The 19,099-nt window shown below is 37.8% G+C and overlaps 1 pseudogene; it reads left to right on the forward strand.

Annotated features, from left to right (window-relative positions):
* The first annotated feature begins 5,396 nt into the window (after positions 1-5,396).
* The window catches only part of LOC136136863 (UDP-GalNAc:beta-1,3-N-acetylgalactosaminyltransferase 1-like), a 31,986-nt pseudogene continuing 18,283 nt past the window's right edge, over positions 5,397-19,099 (forward strand).

Below are 19,099 nucleotides of genomic sequence, written 5' to 3' on the forward strand. Positions count from 1 at the left end.
TTGAAGCTAAAGAGGTAGCTAAAGTCTTAATGTGGAGTCTTTGAAATGTTTTAACAGAGAAGTAATGTGAACCGATTCGATTTTTAGAAAGATAAGGTTAGTTTCAGGGTGGATATTTCAATGGCAGGGGCAGGGCCAAGTATGGAGTCAGGGGGATGGATGAGAAAGGCCTTTGAAGGAGAGCCTGACTAGTATAGAGGCCGTGGAAACGATGGAGGTGAGGAGATGGCTTGGTTGCAAGAATAAGGGGTAGATTAGGAGGACTTGATAGCTGATTCGGTGTGGAAGGTGAAGGACAGGTCCAGGTTCTTGCATATGAAACTGATGGTCATTTACTGAACTGGAAAACCCAACAGGAGGTAATGCTCTGAGTTTGAGACATAAGGAGTTCAAAATACTGATGGGACAATCAAAATTCTTAAGAGGACCAGGTTGGAGATGAAGATGATAATCAATACTTGGGAGTCAATACATGGAAATTGAAAGTAATTACAGGCATGAAAAAGGATGAGGTTGTACACAGAGGGGCCACATTAAAGTCAGAAGAGAAGGATAAAATGAGAGGACCACCAACACTGAGAAGCAGCAAGATTCCAAGACATGAGAACGCTTGACAAAGGAGGAAGTCTTTGACAGTAAATACTGCGGAGAAGATAAGAGCTGAAAATAATTGATTGGATTTTGTTGTAAGGGAAAATAGGTCAGTGGAATAGAGGGGACGGAAGTCATCTTGCCATGGGTGGGGATGAGGACGTAGAGACAAATTTCTCTATCATTTTGACAGTCGATTTGAAAGCAATGGGTTCTTCATGCAGATTTTTCAACCTTGCCACATATGAAAATTTCATTTAGATATAGAGGTTATAACAAGTTTACTTTTTAACTTTTGCTTGACTTATGACTATGGCAGGTAGACTGGGTTGAAGAAATAGAACCTGTTATAAGGATACTATCAAAAGAGAATGGCCAAGTCAGGTGAAACCACTGCTATCATAGGACTGTGAGTATTTGCCTTTGTCTCTGTATGTGTTTTGGTTTGCAGCCATTTATAGCTTGGATTCTATGAAGAGGTGGCAAAGCGGAGCGTGTCAGAGCAGCAGGCCAAAATTAAATTATAGAAACCTCGCACTTTGCATTAAAACCTTCACTCAGAGAAGGAGGCTGGTAATCACGTCCAGATTTTCCTTAAAGACAATGGCCCTCCATGCAACTGGCCACACTCAGTTAATTCATGCTGTCAGCTGCCTTTATTGGCTGTGGGGAATGCAGTATTGATTCTTGAACTCAGCATTAGCACAAAGAGCCACCAGTGCATGGTCAAAATGCTGCAATAAAGGGCTGGCAGCTTGAGAAAAGCAGCCGTTCCATTGCACAAACAAGGTCAATTAGAGGACAGTGCAATGTAATATAAATAGCATTAGCATCCCTCTTCAACTCCGATGATATCACGCTGGCAGAATGACAGTAAAGAAAATAAGGTTTAATGCCGAATAAATATAAAGGCATTTAGTGTAATTTAATTTCAAGCTCTCTATCATTCTGAAAGTGTTAAGAGTAGCAAAATATTTAGTTTCATCATGGGTAGGAATTTATGTCTAGAAAAAGGATTTTTTGATAAAACTTTGTGTGAACAAGCCAATTGGTCATGTACAGGAAAGCTAATATTATTAATTTTATTGAGAAGTAAACAAATTCTTCTTCACAGATTCAATGCAGTGTGCATACCTGTCATTTATTATCCTTTTTAGTATTAGAATTTCAAAATCTCTGGAGTGTCTTGAAGAAGGAACAAACTATCTTGGTATTTTTAATTTAAAAGATAGAGAAGATTGAGTTTTTTCCTTTTTTTTAGTTGCTTGAAGTTACTAGGATCTTTTGTTTAAACACTTGCATTCATTACTTTTATTTATGGGAGAATTTTTCCTACCTTCTTTGTCAGTTCAAAATTAATTACAAATGTAAAACTCATCATGCTGTTAACACATACTCTATGCGGGAAACAAATTATACTCTCAAAATAGATAATGGACAGCTTGGAGAGGTGATTGATAAACCTACACTGCCTGCAATAACTGAATAGATTTCAGAAAAATATATAATTGTTAGGAATGGAAAGAATGTGTTTGAATTCTTCTTAGTAATGTGTGTGCCCAAGGTTGACTAGGAGCAACTCATTAAAGTGTATAAAAGAGTTTAAAGAAAGTTTGAATCATGGTGCCTTTGAAATGTCCATTAACCTCTGAAAGTATATATAGTCTCTCAGGCTGATGGTGTCCAATAATTGGTCAAAACCATTTTGTAAAAGAGGAATATTCCGGGTAACCTAATGTTACCGTTAGGTAATGAACCACAAACCAGTTGTGTTCATTATGAATTGGACATGAGTCCCAAGTTACTTTATGAAGCTCTTTGAGTAAATGAGTTAATATATCCCGTTTTTACCTGCTCCATACCTCTTCCTCCATCAGCTAAAAGATAACTACATTTATTAACTCTTAACAGAGACATCGTAAAACTAAGTAAACCAATTTCTACAGATGTTAGAGTGGCAGGATCACCCAACCTTCAAGACAATAAACTAATAGAAGTTTAGGTCTGGGAAGAATATCAAGAGGTGATCAAATCACTTCTTCCTGTTATCTGGGGAAAGGTGGGCCCAGGTAAACTAAGCCACGTGCCCGAGATCATATAATGGCAATGCAAAACTGGATATTTCCTAAATTTTCTAATTCTTAATTGTCCACTATATTTTCCATTACAACATTTGAAAAGAAACATGTCAATTGTACTAACTAAATTAATAATGTTCAAGGGGAAAAATTTGAAAAACGGAGTCAAAGTCCTCCACTTTCCTATCTCTCAAAAACGGATTACATGTTTTTTCCAGATTCCTTCTGTGTGTGTGTGTGTATTTTTAACTCTAAATATCTATTTCTATCTCTCTATCTGCATCTGTATACAGCAACTTGCTTTTACTTCTTTTAACAATATACCGTAGATAACTTTCTTTCCAGTAGTTTTAAGTCTAGAACACAACCTTTCTAATAGATGTATAACATTCCACTTTATAGTTACAGCTCAATTATTTAATCTTCTTTTCTACATTTCTTTTTCCAGTTACAATTAATGTGTACTGAATATCCTTATATACTTATTTTTTTATGCTGGTTGTAGTATTTTTTTTTCTTAAATGTTCTTCAGGACATTTATGGCAAAGATTTCTTTTTTAATAAATTTATTTATTTATTTATGGCTGTGTTGGGTCTTTGTTACTGTGCACGGGCTTCCTCTAGTTGCGGTGAGCAGGGGCTACACTTCGTCGCGGTACACGGGTTTCTCATTGTGGTGGCTTGTCTTTGTTGTGGAGCATGGGCTCCGGTCGCGTGGGCTTCAGTAGTTGTGTTGCGTGGACTTAGTAGTTGTGGCTCGTGGGCTCTAGAGCGCAGGCTCAGTAGTTGTGGTGCACGGGCTTAGGCATGTGGGATCTTCCTGGACCAGGGCTCGAACCCGTGTCCCCTGAATTGGCAGGTGGATTCTTTTTTTCTGTGTGTGTGGTATGCGGGCCTCTCACTGTTGTGGCCTCTCCCGTTGTGGAGCGCAGGCTCCGGACGCGCAGGCTCAGTGGCCATGGCTCACGGGCCCAGCCGCTCCGCGGCATGTGGGATCCTCCCGGACCGGGGCACGAACCCGTGTCCCCTGCATCAGCAGGCGGACTCTCAACCACTGCGCCACCAGGGAAGCCCGGCAGGTGGATTCTTAACCACTGAGCCACCAGGGAAGTCCTGCTGCAGTGTTTCTATAGGGTACATTTCTTAGAAATGAAATTGCTGGTTAATCAAAATTTTAAATAAACTTTTAATTTTGGAGTTATTTTAGATTTACAGAAAAGTTGCAAGATAATATATACCCCTCACTCAGTTTACTCTAAAATTAACATCTTATATTAGCATGGTAATACAATAAACCATATTAGTTGTCAAAAGTAAGAAACTAATATTTGTACATTGCTATTCACTAAATTCCAGATTTCAGTGGGATGTTTCCCATTGAATTTTGTTGTCCCAGAATTTAATTTAGGATACCAATTGCATTTAGTCATTGTGTTTCTTCTTTCTTCTGGTCTGTGACTATTTCTCACTTGTTTCCCATCACCTTGATAGTTCTAAAGAGTACTGGCCAGGTCTTTTGTAGGGTGGATGGATTGATGTTTGCACTTAAAATTTAATAGTTATTGCTAAATGATGCCCAAGATGTTTTAATAATCTATACTCCAAATACTAGTAAAATTAGTGACTATTTTTTCTAACAGCATCGACATTAGAAGATATTTATCTTATCAACCTTTGCCTACATGGATGGTGATAAATAGAATTACTTTATAGATTTAATTCACATTTACATTGAGAATATTTTCAATGATTTATTATTCATTTGTTTTCCATTTCTTGTGAGTTACACATGTTCTTTGCCAGTTTTTCTCCTGGGTCTTTTCTCCTGTGGTCTTTTCTTATAAATTTGTTCCATTTTTGACATATTTTTTCAAATATTAGAGTCTTGGCCATATTATTGCTCAAATAAGTCAACAAATATTCGTATCATCGTGTTTTTAAATTTTTTCTTTATGGTATTTTTTTCTATAGAAAAGTTGTAAATCATTTCTTTATAGCGTCTAAACATTTCATCATGTTTAAAGGTAACACTTTTTCACCCCTAGATTACAAAATGTTTATGAATTTATTTTTATATTTTTTGATTTCGTATTTTACATATCAATCTCTGATGCACCTGAGATTTATTTTAATATGAGGGGTGGTATAGGGATCCAGTTTAGTTGTCTTCTATTTTTCCTAAATAGTTAGCCAGTTGTCCCAAATCACATTTGCTCTTATGCCTTGTATTGGTTTGGTGAAATGGAACTGACAACATCTAAGAGAGAAGTAGTCATTGTTTTTGCTTTCAAAACACAGTAGAGCGTCATCTGAAGAAGAGGATGAGAAGTTATATTTCACTGTGTACCTATCTGCTGCCTTTAAAGTCCTTTGTTACATTAACTTTGCTTGATCTCTCAACAGCATCTGAAACTTGCTCCCTCTTCCTCCTTGAAACTCTACTTCTTTATGCTACGCTTCTCCCTTTGATCTACTTCATGGTGGTATTCACTGCAGTTTGGGTTTTGTTCCACTTATCTTCTCACCTTGAGTGTTTTTCATACATATATATATAGTTTACTGCTTGCTGTGTCAGAAACTATTCTAAGCGTATTGCATATATTCCCTTATGGAATCCTCATAACAATCTTACAATATAGGTACTACCATTATCATCACCTTTCCATAGATGAGGAAATTACATGGAAGAATGGAGGTGCTCTTCCAAGTTAACCTAGATTTTAAACGATGGCGATGGAATTTGAACCCAGCCACTCTGGCTCAAAAGCTCACGCTCTCCATCTATACGCTGTAGTGCCCCTTGAATTATGTGGCAGCTTATTGGTTCAGAGAATTCTTGTATCCCTCTCATGTATGTTGGTATCAGTATTTGCTCAAGTGAAGAACCCTGGACTCATTCTCGACCTTACCTTCCATATATAATGAATGACAGGTATCATGATTTCTAGTTCCTATATGTTTTCAACCTATTTTCTCTCCTTCAAACCTACAGCCCCTATCCTAAATTTGGCCATTATTATCCTTTGGGCCTCCTAAATTCAGCCCCAAACCTGTTCAGATGGATTATCAGAGTCAACTATTTAAAAGACAACTTTAGGGCTTCCGTGGTGGTGCAGTGGTTGAGAGTCCGCCTGCCGATGCAGGGGACACGGGTTCGTGCCCCGGTCCGGGAGGATCCCACATGCCGCGGAGCGGCTGGGCCCGTGAGCCATGGCCGCTGAGCCTGCGCGTCCGGAGCCTGTGCTCTGCAACGGGAGAGGCCACAGCAGTGAGAGGCCCGCGTACCGCAAAAAAAAAATAATAATAATAATAAATAAAAAAATAAAGGGCAACTTTAACCATGACATTCCTCTGAAAAAGCTTCTCTGAAGCTCCCTGTCCATTCTAGTTTGAGCTTTAAGCTCTTTTATGTAATAGTAGCTTCCTCTGACCCCAGTCAATTTCCACTCTCTGCCCCACTCCCTCCTGGGACGCTCTACTCTGCTCCAAACTGTTTTGCTTGGCCTGTGTCACTCACTGTCGAAGACTCTTCTCATACATCACCTCTTATAAGCAGTCGCCTCTCCAGCCTCTCACTCCCAGGATAGCTGGATCTGGTGCCCCTTCTCTGTCATAACCCTCCATTTCACACGGTACTGAAGTCACCTGCTTGTTTGTCTCTGAGCTCCTTGAAGGTAAACTCTACCCTGTCTTGTTTGTTTTTATCCTCCCAGCCCCGAGTGGTACCTGACTCTGCAGAGGGTGCTTGTTAAATGCTTGCAAACCTGAATACCAGAGGCAGTTTTATAATATCCTAAATACTGTTCCTGCCTTATAGTCACATCAGAGGGAATTTTCTGAGCTCTTGAACTGCTTTAAACAGACATTCAGTCACTGAAGGAATAAATGTACACAAGTCAACTATGGAAATCATTGCTTTCAAACAGCAAGTAAAAGAACATTTTCCTGGATGGATAGATGCTATTTCATTGTAAAATAAAATAAAATAAAATAATCATGTAATTAAGAGCTGCTCTGGTAGACATTCTTTGACTTGCTGTTAAATCTGTGCTCTGAATCTCCATTTCTGTTCAAACGTAACCCCAGCTGATCTGTATCCCACCTGCACAACCTTAAGAGCCATGTAGAGAGTACTGTCCCTAATAATCCAGTGATGGGACTTTCTGACATTGGTTTGTGATGCTATCAGGAATTTGGGGCCATTAAGGAAGAATGTGCAAAAAGGAGAAGTCCAGGGTGATGGGGAATAGAAATTTATAGAAAATGAAATCCATTTATTTAGCATTTCCTATATGCCAGGCACTGTATTATCTCATTTAAAATTTGGAAGAACATCTTTCAGTTTCTCAACACCGCCCTCATTTATGAGGATTCTAACTCCAAATGTCATGTATTCCAGAAAGAGCTGTACATTTGGGCAGCTGGTTTGTCCGAGAATTCAGTTACCAGATTAATGGTGACTAATTAATATTCTGCATTGTATTTTGTACTGAGGTGAATTTGTTTATACTAGAAACTTAAACACACATTTCATGGCATTTTGGAGGGATGTTATTCATTGTAAGTTTGTTCATTTATGTATCTCCTGGGCCTTTAAAGGATTCAAGTTGTGCATTTTCATTATTTGTGGTGGAGATTATTTCTCCCTGCAAACTTCCCCTCCGGGATTTGCATGGAGACTATTAAAGTGCCTTACTGCCTCAAACAGTGTTCCTCTCTCCTTGGGTTAGGCCCCAAGAGATGCAGCAATGATAAATTATAACTCCAAAATCATCTTCTTAATTTATAGACAGGACTTTTGTCTTGAAATTTTGCCTCTAGATAAGCAGGGGCAGCAGAAAAAGGAACTCAGACAACTCCTCTCCCTTTACCAGAGTCAATCCTGAACAGTTAGCCCCAGCTTCTGTTCTGGGATATACTATGTTCCTTGGAGCTCACTGCCATAGAAAGGCCTCTACCTCCTTTTCACCCAAATGTCTCAGGAGACCCAGAGACCTCAGGTCATTGAAATCCTTTCCATAAGCCCTTGCAGTTCAAACCTCTCAAGAACCCAAACATCTCCGGGGCCCCTCCAGGCTACTTTGAAATTTCTTCACATCTACAAATATTTTATTTTGCAGGAAGTTAAAGTGGAGAAAGAGAATTTTCTATGAGGCATAGGGATATCTGTGACCATCTCTGCCAGTATTTCTGCCTCCTCGGGACTTTATCCTCTCTGTTGTGTTTGGCATTTGTTTTCCCCTCCCCCGTCTTCCTACCGAGCTCCAATGTGTTGATTCTTTCTGTTTCCTAGAATTCTCCCCTGAAGAAGCTGGATGAATAAAGTAGGGGACCAGCCCTTCCTACTTCCTAGAGGAACGTCTGATTCCTGCTGTTGAGTGAAGTGTCACAGTTTTTATGTCTGACCTTCCTAGCCCTTCAAGGTTGGCTCACACTGGCATTCCAGAAATTTCAGCTGAGTTGTAGGAAATGGGTTGAATTGCCCCCTGTTGCTGTGCAGCTTCCTCGGGAGCTTCTGGTGTAATCTGAAACCCGTCTCTGAACCAAAGGGCAAGAGAGACCCAAGAAAGAGGCAGACCACTCTAGCTTGGCTGGTGGCAGGTTAAAAAGCAAGGGAACTTACACAGAGGCTTGTCTTGGGTGGCTGCAAGATAAGTAGATTCCAACAGCCCATTATAGAGCACAGAGCAAAAGTTCAGTGACATTTTAGATGTCTGGGGGCAGGAAGAAAGGAATAATCTGAAGCAGTAGGTCCTTGAGAGCAGGGAAAGCCCAGGCAAACAGAAGGCAATGTTTTTGAGCTGAAAAGCTGGAGGTGGTGGATTCCGGAGGCCCTGGGAAGAATGATTGCTGGCTGCCTTGGATCATGAGTATTAGGCTGTGTTTCTCAATCTTCTCCCCTTAGTGGTCTCACCACTCATCCTATGAGACCACAGTCCAAGACTGTCTACACATGGTTTGAGTGAAGACTAGTGTTAGCAAAGGGAACTTTGTGGGGAGCCCTATTTTCAGATTTCCTTGCTTATTCTCATAGTGAAAATTTAATTTTGTTAAATGTGTGCTATGCAGTATTAAAGTTACTCTTTAAAATAGATTTCCCCTGAAAGTGTGTGTGTATTTATAAATTCATTTTATATTCGTTTGATCTTAGTTTTCTATTTTCTTTTTGTTCCTCTTGGTTATTTTAAATGTTGTCGCTAGCTCTATATTTCATCGTCTTTCTACCTTAAGGCCCTTAAATAAAAGTATCTTTTATTAACCTATAAATGTTGTTTTAAGTATGCACACTTTTCTTAATTATGTCTATATAGGTAGACACATGTTTATATCTTAAAAAACAAAACCTTTACTTTCTCAGGAGCAATCAAGCCTAACGAATGAGAATTCATGGTGGTATTTTCCTAAAGAAGTTTTGGAATTTGTAATTTGCTTGACAGTAGAAATGAATTGCCATGTTTCTATAAGTATTTATTCTCAGTGTATTTTGCTTAAATATCAGTACAATGTGTCTGTGAAAATATAATTATCACCAGCTCCATCATACAGTAGCTGTCAGAATTTTCTCAGTGTCCACTAAATAGATTTCTTTATCTTTCCTGTCTTTATTTAAACATGACCTCATTTTATTTCCTTAGCAGGAAATACTGACAATCAAAAAAAAGGAAGGAAGGAAGGAAAGAAGGAAGGAGACAAGAAAGAAGAAGAAAGGACTTAGTTTCTATCAAATGACCAAGAGAAAGTGTACTAAAAGCTATATTTTTATATGAAAAAATAAGATATTCTCTGTTTCTTTGGCTTATTCTCTAAAATTAGACAACACCAATAAATTAAAATAGAGACAACTTAGTTGTAGTTGAATTGTTTTTCATTATAGAAATGCTGGCCAAAAGGGAATCTGGAAGACAGAAAACTAAACACATTGTTCAACATGGATTGAGATGAGATCCTACCACATATTTGGTCATTGTGTTTGGTCATTGCCAAACACTAGGAATACAAAGGAGAGAGGATCTTTGTCCTTGAGGAATTTATATTTTCTAGGGAAAACAGAGGAAAAATACCTCTAAAAAAGTAATTTCTGTAACTGAAACTTCCAAAAAGTTGCATCAGAAACCAATGATTGATATATTTTGGTGGAGGCTTGTACCATGAATAATGAGTAGAATTTTTCAGGCGAGGAAGAAAAGTGTATTTCATGTAGAGACATGGAAACATGCTTGGGGAACAAATGTGACTGTTACAGAACGTCATATAAATGGTATCATAAACTATGTGGTCGTTTGTGTCTGCATTCTTCATTTATCATAATGGTTTTGGCATTCATCCATATTACTACATATATCACTAATACAGTTTTTTAATCTACAGGGACGATTGCATTGTATGGATATACCACAATCGTATATTCATTCACTAGTTGATGGACATTCGGCAAGCCTTTTTGTGAATGTATGTTTTTATTTTTTTGTCTTTTGATTTCTAGCAGTGGAGTTCCTGGGTTGAATGCTAAGTAAAGGTTTAACTATAAAAAATTGCCAAACATATTTCTAAAGTGGTTGTAGCATTTTTCATTCCCACCAGCAATGTCAAAGAGCATGATTGCTAGATTATATAAAATGTGTTTAGTTTTGTAAGACACTGCCAAGCTTTCTTCCAAAGTGGCTATAACATTTTGTTTTTGCAGCAGGAGGAAATGAGAGTTCCAGTCATTCCACATCATCACCAGCAATTGGAGTCGTCAGTGTTCCAGATTTTGACGATTCTAATAGGTGTATAGTAGTCTCCCATTGCTATTTTAATTTGCATTTCCTGATGATATATGATGTGGAGCATCTTTTCATATACTTATTTGCCATCTGTATATTTTCTTTTGTGAGATGTCTGTTAAGGTCTTTGGTCCATTTTTTGAAAATTGAGTTGTTTGGGTTTCTGTTGCTAAATTTTAAGAGTTCTTTGTATATTGTGGCTAACACTTCTTTATCAGTTGTGTATATTGCAAATATTTGCTCCCTGTATGTGGTTTGTCCTCTCATTCTCTTGACACTGTCTTTTGAAGAGCAGAAGTTTTATTTTATCTTATTTTATTTTTTTTAACATCTTTATTAGAGTATAACTGCTTTACAATGGTGTGTTAGTTTCTGCTTTATAACAAAGTGAATCAGTTAACCATATACATATGTTCCCATATCTCTTCCCTCTTGCGTCTCCCTGCCTTCCACCCTAGCTATCCCACCCCTCTAGGTGGTCACAAAGCACCGGGCTGATCTCCCTGTGCTATGCGGCTGCTTCCCACTAGCTATCTATTTTACATTTGGTGGTGTATATATGTCCATGCCACTCTCTCACTTAGTCCCAGCTTACCCTTCCCCCTCCCTGTATCCTCAAGTCCACTCTATAGTAGTTCTGCATCTTTGTTCCCATCTGCCCCTAGGTTCTTCTGACCTTTTTTTTTTTTTTTTAGATTCCATATATATGTGTTAGCATATGGTATTTGTTTTTCTCTTTCTGACTTACTTCACTCTGTATGACAGTCTCTAGGTCCAACCACCTCACTACAAATAACTCAGTTTCGTTCCTTTTCATAGCTGAGTAATATTCCATTATATATATGTGCCACCTCTTCTTTATCCATTCATCTGTTGATGGACACTTAGGTTGCTTCCATCTCCTGGCTATTGTAAATAGAGCTGCAATGAACATTTTGGTACATGACTCTTTTTGAATTATGGTTTTCTCAGGGTATATACCCAGTAGTGGGATTGCTGGGTTGAATGGTAGTTCTATTTTTAGTATTTTAAGGAACCTCCATACTGTTCTCCATAGTGGCTGTATCAATTTACACTCCCACCAACAGTGCAAGAGGGTTCCCTTTTCTTCACACCTTCTCCAGCATTTATTGTTTGTAGATTTTTTCATGATGGCCATTCTGACTGATGTGAGATGATATCTCACTGAAGTTTTGATTTGCATTTCTCTAATGATTAATGATGTTGAGTGTTCTTTCATGTGTTTGTTGACAATCTGTATATCTTCTTTGGAGAAATGTCTATTTAGGTCTTCTGCCCATTTTTGGATTGGGTTGTTTGTTTCTTTGATATTGAGCTGCATGTGTTGCTTGTATGTTTTGGAGATTAATCCTTTGTCAGTTGCTTCATTTGCAAATATTTTCTCCCATTCTGAGGGTTGTCTTTTTGTCTTGTTTATGGTTTCCTTTGCTGTGCAAAAGCTTTTAAGTTTCATTAGGTCCCATTTGTTTATTTTTGTTTTTATTTCCATTTCTCTAGGAGGTGGGTCAAAACGATCTTGCTGTGATTTATATCATAGAGTGTTCTGCCTATCTTTTCCTCTAAGATTTTGATGGTGTCTGGCCTTACATTTAGGTCTTCAATCCATTTTGAGTTTATTTTTGTGTATGGTGTTATGGAGTGTTCTAATTTCATTCTTTTACATGTAGCTGTCCAGTTTTCCCAGCACCACTTATTGAAGAGGGTGTCTTTTCTCCACTGTATATTCTTGCCTCCTTTATCAAAGGTAAGGTGACCATATGTGCGTGCGTTTATCTCTGGGCTTTCTATCCTGTTCCATTGATCTATCTTTCTGTTTTTGTGCCAGTACCATACTGTCTTGATTACTGTAGCTTTGTAGGATAGTCTGAAGTCAGGGAGCCTGATTCCTCCAGCTCCAATTGTGAAATTTTTTGTTCTAGTTCTGTGAAAAATGCCAGTAGTAGTTTCATAGTGATTGCATTAAATCTGTAGATTGCTTTGGGTAGTAGAGTCATTTTCACAATGTTGATTCTTCCAATCCAAGAACATGGTATGTCTCTCCATGTATTGGTATCATCTTTAATTCCTTTCATCAGTGTCTTATAATTTTCTGCATACAGGTCTTTTGTCTCCTTAGGTAGGTTTATTCCTAGATATTTTATTCTTTTTGTTGCAATGGTAAATGGGAGTGTTTTCTTATTTTCACTTTCAGATTTTTCATCATTAGTGTATAGGAATACAAGAGATTTCTGTGCATTAATTTTTTTTTTTTTTTGCGGTATGCGGGCCTCTCACTGCTGTGGCCTCTCCCATTGCGGAGCACAGGCTCTGGACGCGCAGGCTTAGCGGCCATGGCTCACGGGCCCAGCTGCTTCGCGGCATGTGGGACCTTCCTGGAACGGGGCATGAACCTGTGTCCCCTGCATTGGCAGGCGGACTCTCAACCACTGCGCTACCAGGGAAGCCCTGTGCATTAATTTTGTATCCTGCTACTTTACCAAATTCATTGATTAGCTCTAGTAGTTTTCTGGTAGCATCTTTAGTATTCTCTATGTATAGTATCATGTCATCTGCAGTGACAGCTTTACTTCTTCTTTTCCAATTTGGATTCCTTTTATTTCTTTTTCTTCTCTAATTGCTGTGGTAAAACTTCCAAAACTATGTTGAATAATAGTGGTGAGAGTGGACAACCTTGTCTTGTTCTTGATCTTAGTGGAAATGGTTTCAGTTTTTCACCATTGAGGATGATGTTGGCTGTGGGTTTGTCATATATGGCCTTTATTATGTTGAGGAAAGTTCCCTCTATGCCTACTTTCTGGAGGGTTTTTATCATAAATGGGTGTTCAATTTTGTGAAAAGCTTTTTCTGCATCTATTGAGATGATCATATGGTTTTTATTCTTCAATTTGTTAATATGATTTATCACATTGATTGATTTGTGTATATTGAAGAATCCTTGCATTCCTGGGATAAACCCCACTTGATCATAGTGTATGATCCTTTTAATGTGCTGTTGGGTTCTGTTTGCTAGTATTTTGTTGAGAATTTTTGCATCTATGTTCATCAGTGATATTGGCCTGAAGTTTTCTTTCTTTGTGACATCTTTGTCTGGTTTTGGTATCAGAGTGATGGTGGCCTCATAGAATGAGTTTGGCGGTGTTCCTCCGTCTGCTATATTTTGGAAGAGTTTGAGAAGGATAGGTGTTAGCTCTTCTCTAAATGTTTGATAGAATTTGCCTGTGAAGCCATCTGGTCCTGGACTTTTGTTTGTTGGAAGATTTTTAATCACAGTTTCAATTTCAGTCCTTGTGATTGGTCTGTTTATATTTTCTATTTCTTCCTGGTTCAGTCTCGGAAGGTTGTGCATTTGTAAGAATTTGTCCATTTCTTCTGGGTTGTCCATTTTATTGGCATAGAGTTGCTTGTAGTAATCTCTCATGATCCTTTGTATTTCTGCAGTGTCAGTTGTTACTTCTCCCTTTTCATTTCTAATTCTATTGATTTGAGTCTTCTCCCTTTTTTTCTTGATACGTCTGACTAATGGTTTATCAATTTTGTTTATCTTCTCAAAGAAGCAGCTTTTAGTTTTATTGATCTTTGCTATTTTTTCCTTCATTTCTTTTTCTTTTTTTTCTGATCTGATCTTTATGATTTCTTTCCTTCTGCTAACTTTGAGAAGTTTTATATTTTAATGAAGTCCAGCTAATCTGTAATTTCTCTCATGGATCATGCTTTTGGTATTGTATCTAAAAAGTCATTGCCTTCTTTCATTTCTGATATTAGTAATTTGTGTGTGCTCTCTTTTTGTCTTAGTTTTCCTGGCTAGAGGCTTATAGATAACTGATCTTTTCAATCAACTTTTGGTTTTGTTGATTTTCTCTACTGATTTCCTGTTTTCAGTGTTATTGATTTCTGCTATACGTATTATTTTTTTCTGCTTACTTTGGGTTGAATTTGCTGTGTTTTCTTTTTCCTAGTTTCCTAAGGTTGAAACTTAGGTAGCTGATATTAGATTTTTCTTCTTTTCTTTTTTCCCCCCAGTTTTATTGAGATATACTTTCCATACAGCACTGTGTAAGTTTAAGGCGTATGGAATAATGGTATTAGTTATATATATTGTGAAATGATTGCCACAGTAAGTGTAGTTAACATTCATCATTTCATGTAGATACAAAAGAAAAAGAAAAAAAATTTTCTTATGGTGAGAACTCTTAGGATCTACTGTCTTAACAGCTTTCAAGTATACCATACAACATTGTTAACTATAGTTATCATTTTGTACATTACATTGCTAGACTTTATTTATCTTATAACTAGAAGTTTGTACTGTTTGACCACCTTCATCCAAATCCTCCTCTCCTCACTCCCATCCTCTTCTTTTCTAAGTATGCATTCAATGCTATAAATTTCCCTTTTAGCACTGCTTTTACTGCATCCCACTAATTTTGGTAAGTTATGTTTTCATTTTAACTTAGTTCAAAGTATTTTTAAATTTTTCTTGAGATTTCTTCTTTGACCCATGTTATTTAGAAGTGTGGTTTTTAATCTCCACATATTTTGGGATTTTCTAGTTACCTTTCTGTTATTGATTTCTAGCTTAATTCCATTGTTGTCTGAGAGCAGACATTGTATGATTTTTATTCTTTTCAATTTGTTAATGTGTGTTTTATGACTCAGCACGTGGTCTTTCTTGGTGATTGTTTCATGTGAGCTTGAGAAGAATGTGTATTCTGCTGTTGTTGGATGAAGCAGTCAATAGAGGTTAATTATATCCAGTTGATTGATGGTGCTGTTGAGTTCAACTAAGTCTTTATTGATTTTTTTTGGCTGCTGAATCTTTCCATCTGTGATAGAAGGGTGTTGAAGTCTCCAACTATGTTGGTGGTTCATTTATTCTCCTTGCAATTCTATCAATTTTTGCCTCACATAATTAGATGCTCTGCTATTAGGTGCATACACATTGTTATGTCTTCTTGGAGAATTGACCCTTTATCTTTGTGTAATGCCCTTCTTTATCCCTCATAACTTTCCTTGCTTTGAAATTTGCTCTGTCAGAAATTGATACACTACTCCTGCTTCCTTTGATTAGTGTTAGCATGGTAGATATTTCTCCATCCATTTAATTTTAAGCTATATGTATCCAATACATACAATGTGGGTTTCTTGTAGATGACATATATTTGGGTCCTGTTTTTTGATCCACTTTGACAATCTCTGTCTTTTATTTTATTTATTATTTATTTTTTGGTTGTGCCATGTGGCTTGCGGGATCTTAGTTCCCTGACCAGGGATCAAACGTGGGCCCCCTCAGTGAAAGCCCCGAGTCCTAACCACTGGACCGCCAGAGAATTCCTGACAATCTCTGTCTTTTAATTGGTGCTTTTATACCATCTGTGTTCAAAGTGATTATTGATATACTTGCACTAATAACTACCATATTTGTTCCTTTTTTCTAGTTGTTGCTCTTGTTCTTTGTTCCTCTTTTTGTCTTTCATTATTTTTCTGCCTTTGGCTTTAATCAAGCATTTTATATGACCCCATTTTCTCTCCTTTTTTAGCATATCTGTTATGCTTCATTTTTTCCCCCCTATTTTAGTTCTTGCCCTAGAGTTTGCAATATTTAGTTACAAATAATCCAAGTTCTCTTTTAAATAAACTATGCCATTTCACTGGTAGTGAGTACCTTATAATAAGAAAGTCACCCTAATTCCTTCTTCCTCATCCCTTGTATCATTGTTGTCATTCATTTCACTTACACATAAGCATTTACAAATATATATATAATTGAATACATTGTTGCTATTATTATTTTGAAAAAATGTTATCTATTAAGAACCAAGAATAAGAAAAATAAAAGTTCTTATTTTACTTTCACTTATTCCTTTTTCAATGCCCTTCCTTTCTTTATGTAGATCTGAATTTCTTACCTATATTATTTTCCTTTCTTCTAAAGAACTTCTTTTAACATTTCTTGCAAGGCAGGTCTACTGGCAATAGAGTCCCTCATTTTTTGTTTGTCTGAGGAAGTCTTTCACTTTTGAAGGATAATTTTATAGGGTACAGAATTCCAGGTTGGTGTTTTTTTCCCTCAACCCTTTAAATATTTCACTCTACTCTATTCTTGCTTGCATGTTTTCTGAGGAGAAGTTGAACATAATTCTTTTCTTACATTTTTTCTCCTCTGGCTGCTTTTAAACTTTTTCTTTATCTTTGATTTCCTGTAATTTGAAAATGACATGCCTAGGTGCAGATATATTTTCTTTTCATTTATCCTGCTTGATGTTCCCTGAGCTTCCTGGATCTGTGGTTTTGTGTCTGACCAGTTTGAAAATTTGGGAAAATTCACTCATTATTGTTCCAGATATTTCTTCTGTTTCCTTATGTAGTTGTCCCACAGTCCTTGGATAGTCTGTTCTGTTTTATTTTAAAGTTTTTACTATCTTTTATTTACAATTTTGGAGGTTTTTGTTGAGATATCCTTAGAGATTCTTTCCTCAGCTGTGTCCAGTTTACTAATAAGCCCATCTAATGTATTCCTCATTTTGTTTCTTTTTAGTTCTTTGTTAGGATTTCCATCTCTCTGTTTCCCTTGTTTATCTGTTCTTGTATGCTGTCTACATTAGAGCCCTTAGCATATTAACTATAGTTATTTTAAATTCCTTTTCTGTTAATTCTAACATCCTTGTCATGTCTGGTTCTGCCACTTGCACTTTCTCTTCAAATTTTGTTTTTTGCTTTTTAGTATGCCTTGTAATTTTTTCTTGATAGCCAGACATGATGTACTGGGTAAAAGCACTGCTGTAAAGAGTTCTCTAGTAATGTGGTGATAATGTGGGTTTGCAGGGGAATAATTCTGTAGTCCTATGATTAAGTCTCAGTCTTACCTGAGCCTATGCCTCTAGACTGTGAACCTCACAAGTATTTCTCAGTTTTTTCTCTCCCCTTAAGTCAGACAGGATGGCTAGAATGAGCTGGAGTTCAGTGTTTCCCTTCTCCCATGTGTAAGTGTAGAACTGACTGGAGTTGATTAGTTTCCTCCCCTAGGTCCATTATGGTCTGGTAATACCTCAGCAGATTAACTGCTGGTTAAGTACTTTCTCCTAAGGACAGGACTTGTTAAGCACAGTTCATTGCAGCACCATTTACAATCGCCAAGACATGGAAACAACTTAAGTGTCCATTGACAGATGAATGGATAAAGAAGATGTGGCAGATATATACAAAGAAATACTACTCAGCCATAAAAAAGAATGAAATAATGCCATTTACAGCAATATGGATGGACCTAGAGATTATCATACTAAATGAAGTAAGTCAGAAAGAGAAAGACAAATACTATATGATATCAATTATATGTGGAATCTAAAATACGACACAAATGAACTTATTTACAAAACAGAAACAGGGCTTCCCTGGTGGCGCAGTGGTTGAGAGTCTGCCTGCTGATGCAGGGGACACGGGTTCGTGCCCCAGTCTGGGAAGATCCCACATGCCGCGGAGCGGCTGGGCCTGTGAGTCATGGCCATTGAGTCTGCGCGTCTGGAGCCTGTGCTCCGCAGCGGGAGAGGCCACAGCAGTGAGAGGCCCACATACCGCAAAAAAAAAAAAAAAAAAAGAAACAGACTCACAGACATAGAGAACAGACTTGTGGTTGCCAAGGCAGAGAGGGGTGGGGAGGGATGGATTGTGAGTTGGGAATTAGTAGATGCAAGTTATTATACATAGAATGGATAAACAACAAGTTCCTACTGTATAGCACAGGGAACTATATTTAATATCCTCTGATAAACCATAATGGAAAAGAATGTGAAAAAGAATGTATACACATATATACACACATATATATATAATGTGTATATGTATATACATGCATAATGTATCTATATATACAACTGAATCACTCTGCTGTATGGCAGAAATTAACAAAACATTGTAAATCAACTACACAATAATTATTTATTTATTTATTTTTTGTGGTATGCGGGCCTCTCACTGTCGTGGCCTCTCCCATTGCAGAGCACAGGCTCCGGACAAGCAGGCTCAGTGGCCATGGCTCACGGGCCCAGCCGCTCCGCGGCATGTGGGATCCTCCCGGACCGGGACACGAGCCCGTGTCCCCTGCATCAGCAGGCGGACTCTCAACCACTGCACCACCAGGGAAGCCCTACAATAAATTTTTAAAAAATAAATAAAATAAAGTTTGTTTTATCCATTAAAAAAAAACAACCCAGAGTACTGTGGTTCATTTCCAGTTTCTTTCTTTTCTCCTCCCCCTGCTGGAAGCAAGAGGGGATTTTTCTCTAGTATTTACAGTGAGAATCTGGTTGAGCTCCTGGGGGTAAAACTTACAAAACGCGTGGGGATCTCAATGTGATAGGGTCTGCCCAAAGTTTTTAACTCTCAGACTTGTCCACACTGAGCTTCCAGCAGCTCTTTAATTATAGTTGAGGTTTTCCCACCCTGGCACTGGTCCCTGTGGCAGTTTATGCTCCTGACTCTATGTGACTCCCTATACTCAGCCATCTGTCTCTCCAGTGCTGGGGATTTGTCCTGTGCCCTCAATCTCTCTTATGAATCCATGAGGAATTGTTGATTTTTCAGTCTGTTCAGCTTTTTGCTTGTTGCTATGATGGAGTGACTTCCAGGCTCCTTGCATATGGAACT

This window comes from Phocoena phocoena, chromosome 17 (genome assembly GCF_963924675.1).
Source record: "Phocoena phocoena chromosome 17, mPhoPho1.1, whole genome shotgun sequence".
Taxonomy (NCBI): domain Eukaryota; kingdom Metazoa; phylum Chordata; class Mammalia; order Artiodactyla; family Phocoenidae; genus Phocoena; species Phocoena phocoena.